Source organism: Triturus cristatus, chromosome 4_1 (assembly GCF_964204655.1).
Source record: "Triturus cristatus chromosome 4_1, aTriCri1.1, whole genome shotgun sequence".
Taxonomy (NCBI): domain Eukaryota; kingdom Metazoa; phylum Chordata; class Amphibia; order Caudata; family Salamandridae; genus Triturus; species Triturus cristatus.
In genome coordinates, this window is record NC_140585.1 from 1,030,338,350 (window position 1) to 1,030,345,191 (window position 6,842).

General features: G+C 42.5%; 1 long non-coding RNA gene across 1 annotated transcript; it reads right to left on the reverse strand.

Annotated features, from left to right (window-relative positions):
* Nucleotides 1-5,964: 5,964 nt before the first annotated feature.
* Nucleotides 5,965-6,404, reverse strand: LOC146856004 (uncharacterized). The gene is made up of 3 exons (XR_014980892.1): nt 6,325-6,404; nt 6,176-6,242; nt 5,965-6,092 (listed from the first exon to the last, which is right to left on the reverse strand). It is a non-coding gene; the product is annotated as an uncharacterized LOC146856004 (long non-coding RNA).
* Between the last annotated feature and the right edge of the window lie 438 nt (nt 6,405-6,842).

A 6,842-nucleotide genomic window follows, 5' to 3' on the forward strand; every position in this document is an offset into this window, starting at 1 on the left:
TTTATGTTGTTCCGAATTAGAAATATCTTCCCTCAGTGTAGTATAGAAATTTATTTTTCTTTAGAAGATACTCACTGAAAGAATCAAGCTCCCTGTTAACCTCTTCCAATCTCTTTTTCATATCTTCTAACAAATTAGTTTGTCTAAGTTTGTCCTCAAGATCTCTTTGTTAAGGAGAGACACCACCTCTCTAGCTGTCTCAATAATTAGGATCTTTTAATCATGGGAACAGCGGTTGGAGATCAAGGTCCCTGTTCTCCAGACTTTGACATTTTTTGTTGTTTTCATAATGTATTCATTGGATGTTGTATGAATCTGGTATGTGTGGAAGTTTTGACTAGAGGTTTAGAATCTTTTTTTCTTGGTGTCTGTTGTTTACTTTTTTCTATTGATTTACTTATAAGCATGTATAGATGTGATTATAGATTATTTAAATTATTTTTGTATTTAATATTGACAATAAAAAGGATAATATGTATTTAGTTTTTTTCTTTTTTGGATCTTTGTCTAATAAATGTGCATGTACCTCAGCTGCATCAATAGTTGTTGTTTCTTGGTCTTCCCAGGACTCCTAGTCAGCGTTGTCAAGACAGCAAGAGATTCTCCCAACTAAATACAAATACAGGCAGGATATTTTTATATTCTTTATTGTGCTTCTTCCTCCTGATTTGCCTGCCTGTCATCAGTTATTTACTGGCAACCTCTTTGGGTTTTTTTGTAATTGACCTCAAGTGAAGCCTAAATACTCTTTGCCACACTTCGAGGAATGAGCTAAGGATTTATTAGTGTGAATCCAAGGACCATCTTTGGGGTATTTTGGGGTACACAGTGAGGTCTAACCACTCACACCACACAATACTCTAGTTCCTACTCTCAGGAATTTAATGTTATGAAAATTATTCATAATGCCTGAGATTATACCTTTATGTTGTCTCAGCAAACAAGATGTCTGTTTGGGAAAATTCCTCTTGCAGGAGCGGGGAAACAACATGATCAGGCAGCAGAATGAGCGACCAGAACACAAGCAATGTTTCTTTAATGCAGGCACCAATAAAATAACTCAAAAAGTAATAATGCATTTAGGGTCAGATTTACTTGTGTGATGTAAGGACAACACAAGAGAATAGTAAATCTGGGCCTAACCTTTTTACATGAGCAGACCATTGAAGCAAATTTTTAGCATGAAATGCATCCTTTTTTCTTTTGTTTGGGTTACTGAAGTGCCCTAGAGAATGCAGCTTATCAACATAAAGTACAACTTTCCTCTTCCTGTCCTCGGGGCTCCTTCATGTTACTTTTTCCAGCCCTTGGCCATTTTGGATTTGGACTTCTGGAGAAATTAATCTCTGCTGAATCACACACCCTTGCAAGCTGGAACCTTTACTTTTTTTGAAAATCAAATAAATTCAATGCAGTTTTGTGCAATTTGCCTGTGTTGTCCTTATTTTAATTGCGTTTGTTGCTGATGGTGTAGAGCTTAACTTAATAACAGGGCATGCTGAACCATGCAAGATTAAGGGTGATAGACATTTTCGATAGTTGAGGTCTGGGGTTAAGAACACTTCCTTCATGGTCCATGTGTTTTGTTAATTTGTCCAGATTTGCCTTCATATTGTGGTGTGTTTTACTTTTTGGGGCCTAGTCTGCTTCAGGCCTAGGATGAATTTTATACACAGTTTGTGTGCTAGAGATATTTTTTTATTATTTTATGGGCTTGTGAATGATCTTGTATCTGTGCCAAATTAAATGTTTATTTTTGTCTGCAAGTGCTCATTGATGGCTAGTGTCAGTGTGGCTACAAGATTCCAGCCCCAAGCCAGACATTTTCCTTTGTTCTTCATTGTATTTTTGCCCACAATGTGTGTGTGTTTGTGTGTGTATGATAGGTGGTCATTCAGTCTTTGTTCTACAACAGCATTTTGTGGAGCCAGCGTGTGGATGTGTGACGTAGGTCTGAGTCTGTGTGTGTGTATGATAGTTTACTATGTCGTCTTTGTTTTTCATCCTTCATTCCTTGCTGGACAATTTTGTTGAGCCAGTAGGTGTTTCTTAGTATTCACCATTTTATTCCATTTCTAGTAGCATTGAAACAAGTGTCTTTTAATTGATACTAAAAGACACCTGTGTCATTTTTGTTCATTTGTTGCTTTTTCCTAATATATTTTTAGTGAAATATTTATTTGTGCTCTGGCTAAATGCACTGGTCTTTAGTACACAGTTTTAATAGATTTTGTCAATTTGTGCCTCCCTCCTGTGTGCGTTGGAGAGATACCATGTATTTTTATATTAATGTATTCTATTTTTTGCCTTCGCTGCCTCCATAAAGGGACACCAGGTATTAGCATCAATTTATATTATTATTTCATTTTCCATGCTACTTTTTTCTTCCATAGGGCCATCAGGTAGTTTTATTTTACTTTATTTGATTTTTTGCCTACCCCATCTCCATTCTATAGAGGCCCCATAGACCTTGGATATACACGAGGTATTTTATTTGTATATGAATTGTTTTAGATTGTTTTCCTTCCCCTGCCTCCTTAGAGGCTCCATTGGCTTCAGAGGGACACCAGGTATTTTTATACTAATTTATTCTCTTTTTTGCCTGCTCCCCCTGCCACCCACAGTGGCCTTGTAGGCCGTGGAAGGATATCAACTAAGCCTGGGCGTAGTGGGCAGAGTGGGGCTACGTGAAGTGCCATGGAGTTGAAAACAAACTCCAAGAAACTCCGCGTAGCTCCACTACGCCACCCACCCTATTAACAATAAGTAAAAACTTTTAAAAAATGATTTAAAATTTAAGAAAAATGCCTTACCTTAGCTGCGGCGTCCCCGCGCTGCCCTCCTCCTCTTCATCGTGTTCTTGGTCAAAACTGTGCATGCGCTGTCATCCGCGCATGTACGCATGCATGGGCGAATGCGCATGCTCAGTTTTGACCAAAAATGCAATGAAGAGGAAGAGGCCAGCCCGGGGACTCCTCAGCTAAGGAAAGGCATTTTTCTTTGCCAAAATCGTTTTTTAAAAAGTTTTTACTTATTGTTAATAGGGCGGGTGGGTGGCGGATCCGGCCAACTTCGCTCCCCTGCGGAGTGTGCCGAGTTTTGCCTACACCGCGTTCTCCGCCCACGGTTAATATCAACTGCTGATTAATTAATTGATTAGATTTTTGTTGCTTTCTCCAGCGTCTTATAGGTGCCAAATGGGCCCTGGAGGGACACCAAATATTTGTTAATTATTGACTTGATTTTTGCTTGCGCCACATCCCTTAGGAGCCCCCTGTGCCCTGGAGAGACAGCAAGGGCCTTATTAGGAAGTCGATCAGAGAGACCGTCCGACTGACTCGTTCTCGGAAACATTCTGACCGACTAGTCCACGTAGTGTACGACAGCTGTATTGGGATGTATAGCAGGCAAAACTCGGACCGCGTCGGCTGGAAATTATTCCAACCCGACTGCGTCGGTCGAAACAAGAGTGAAATGACTGAGTTGGTCAGAAAGGCTGTCCCATAGGCATTTCGGTTGCAATCAAGCATCGCTTGTCCCGCCGAGCAAATTCGGATGCATAGGACGCGGTTGTGGAACTATGTCGGTTTGTGTGCCACATGGCAAGTGTAAAACAGAAAAATTCTGGCTTAACAACAACAAGCATAGGCAGCACCAAAAAAACAAAAACTCTTTACTACCTATAGCTTACTTGAAGTGCACCGTTGTAGACACTTATATGGACTAGAGTACAGATTAATACATTTGGCAACTTCTTTTAAAAATCATTTTTCTCTTCCAGTTTCATTAGAGAGTCAGAGAGCGTAATGCCAGGCCTAAGCCAAAATGAAAGTCTCACTCCTGTCATGGCACTCTTGAGAGACTCACCATGTTTCTAGAACTCTCAATGAGTGTGTCAAGTCCTTTTTGTGGGGCAAGACACAACATGTAAAGAAGCCTATAGGTCTAAGAATACCTCTGTTTAACACCACATGCTCTCTAAATGTGTGTACAAGAACCTGCATGGGTCACTTTTTGCTCATTATACAAGGCAGCTGGGTATGAAGCTTTGTGATCGACTGCTTTCATGAGGTCTGCGTAGCAAACAGATCTGTGCTCCTGGGACTGAATGCTGAAGTAGCTCTGACAATATTAGTGCAGGGGTATGATAGACTATATATTCCTGCAGCTGTTGACCCTAACTTCAAAACTATACAGTCTAACATTCCCTTTGAGAAAGATTGACAGGGCTACTTCAGTATTCAGTTCACTCCCAGAAATGCAGAGATGTCTTAGCTAAGGAGGCGTCAAGGAATTAATTGAACATAAAGCTTCATACGTAGCTACCCTGCCTAAGGAGGAGAAAGTGACCCATGCAGCTTCTCCTACACACATTTAGAGAGCATGCGCTGTGAAACACAGGTAATCTGGTACCTATAGGCTTATTTACATGTGTCATCTTACCCCTAAAAAGGCACTGACACATTCATTGAAGTCTCTGGTAAGATGCTGACACTCGGAAAAGTGCCATGAGAGGTGTCGTCCTTTCATTTTGGCTTAGGCCTGGCATTGGGAGCTCTGCCTCTCTAATGAAACTGGAAGATAAAAGTGAGTTTAAAACATGTTGCCAAATGTTTTAAGCTGTATCCGACTCCATAAAAGTCTCTACGGAGGTACACTGCAAAAAGGTAGCAGATAGGTTTGTGACTTAAACTCAAAGCATACTCTGTCAAGTTTGAATGTCTTACTGCTACCATGTCTCGGGTATGTCTCTACTTGTATGTATATTCTGACATATGTGCTGCAGCTGATGACCCTAACTTAAAAACTATACAGTCTGTCCTTCTCTTGAGCAAATATGGACAGAGCTACTTCAGCATTCAGTCCCACAAGCATATATCTGTTTGCTCTACCAGTTTCATTGGAGAGACACAGCTTGCAATTCCACCCCTAAGCAATAATCAAAGTGTGACTTCTGTCATGTCCCTCTTCTGAGTGTTGTTTATAAGGAACAAGGAGACCCTAGGAGTCAGAAGGGACCAAGGGTGTAAACATTATTATAAAGGAACAGTGGTCCCATTCAATTCGAGTCAATTAAAGTGCCACAATTAGTTCAATGAAAAATTGGGTATTTTATGTTTGAAGACAATGCAAAAATAACTAAAAGATTACAGTAAATAGTGAGAAAAAGTAAAACAGTGAGTGAGTTGGTGGCAGGGTAATAGGAAATCAGCCGATTTCCGGTACCCAGGCAAGTGATTTAAAAGGTGACTTTTTGGTGCTCAAAGGTAATTGTAAACAAAAAGTCAGTAAAACATTTCATACTCCGACATTTCAATTTGGTAATACACTGGAGTTTAGAAATGAATGTCGACGACGTTTCGATCCCTTAACGAGTGGTGGGATCTCTTCAGGACAAGGAATTAATAATTAATTGCCTGGGAATTAGCCTAGTGGGGAGGGGGAGAAAAAATAACAAAATGCAAAGTTAGGAAGAGAGCATAGGAAGAGTAAAGGGAGGCGAGAGTAGTTTGAGGGTTATATGCGAGAAGGGAGGGATGTTGAGGGGGTGGTGCAGAAACTAGATAAAAAGGTGGTCGGAACTTACAGTGAGAGGAAGACCCAATCAATAAGTAACTGTTGCGCAGCCGCGCCAAGACCAACACTAGACGGTTTAAGTGTTGTAGTCCGGAATGAAGTATAGGCGAGAGATGGAGCCTGTGGAGGAGAGGGAGAGTCAATGCTGGGGAGGAGTGCAGGAGCGCAGGGTGCAAGTAGAGGAAGGTTGGGCAAGGGCTTACCAGAGATATGGTGGGACACTAATTAGATGAAGCGCCCCGTCAGAAACCGTCTCAGACCAAGGCTCGACGGATGTCGTAATTCCGTGTGGGCGGAAAAGTGAGCCTGCAGGAGAATAGGAGGGTTAGGAGGAGGTGAGGAAGTAACTGAATGTGTGAGTAAGGGGAGAAGGACGGGCTACGGCTTACCAGGGGAGCGGTGAAGAATAGGGAGAGGTATTTGGTACAATAGTGGCGAGTCAGGTCTGAGTTGCAAACCGATTGGAAGTCCGAAGCAGCCCGGCCGGGCTTGTCGATGGGTTCGGAACCTATATCCTGTGGGGAGAAGGAAGGGATAGTGAGCAAGGAGGGGGTGGGGGGTGGTGTGATGGTAACGGGACATGTGGAATTAAACTCACCGTGGGGCGGTAGTCCGGAAAAAAGCGTAGGAAAATGTATGATGCACGCCGCATATACCACGAAGACCTATGGAAGGGAGGGAGGGAAACCAGTGAGAATGAGCGAGTAATGTGGGGGAAGAAGAAGTGAGCGAGCGAGTGTGTCTCACCTGGGGAGCTTGCGAGGATCCGGCTAAGCGTCAGGGTGCGGGCTGTGTGAATGGAGCCTCAGTGGGACGGAAGTAACCTGGGAATCGGAACCGCCCAGTAATTGAAAGCGAAGAGGGCCAAGGTGGAGTGGAATAAGAGGGCTGTGTGAATGGAGCCTCAGTGGGACGGAAGTAACCTGGGAATCGGAACCGCCCAGTAATTGAAAGCGAAGAGGGCCAAGGTGGAGTGGAATAAGAGGGCGGACATGATGGAAGGTCAAGGAAGCCCATAGAGACAGGAATTACGAAGGTGACACAGATAGGGAAGAAATTGTAAGGAAAGTAGCGCCTCAGGATGAGGGGCGAGAAACAGTAGAGAGGGGAAGAAAGGGGGGATAAGTTAGTATAGTGTTAGAATAATTCAGTTATAACAAGGGGAGTGGAAAGAAGGGGGTAGAGGGCATGGAATGGCCGGAAAATTGCTCGATTCTTGGTCCATAAATTTAGAGAGAAAACACATTTCAGTAATTTTACGCATG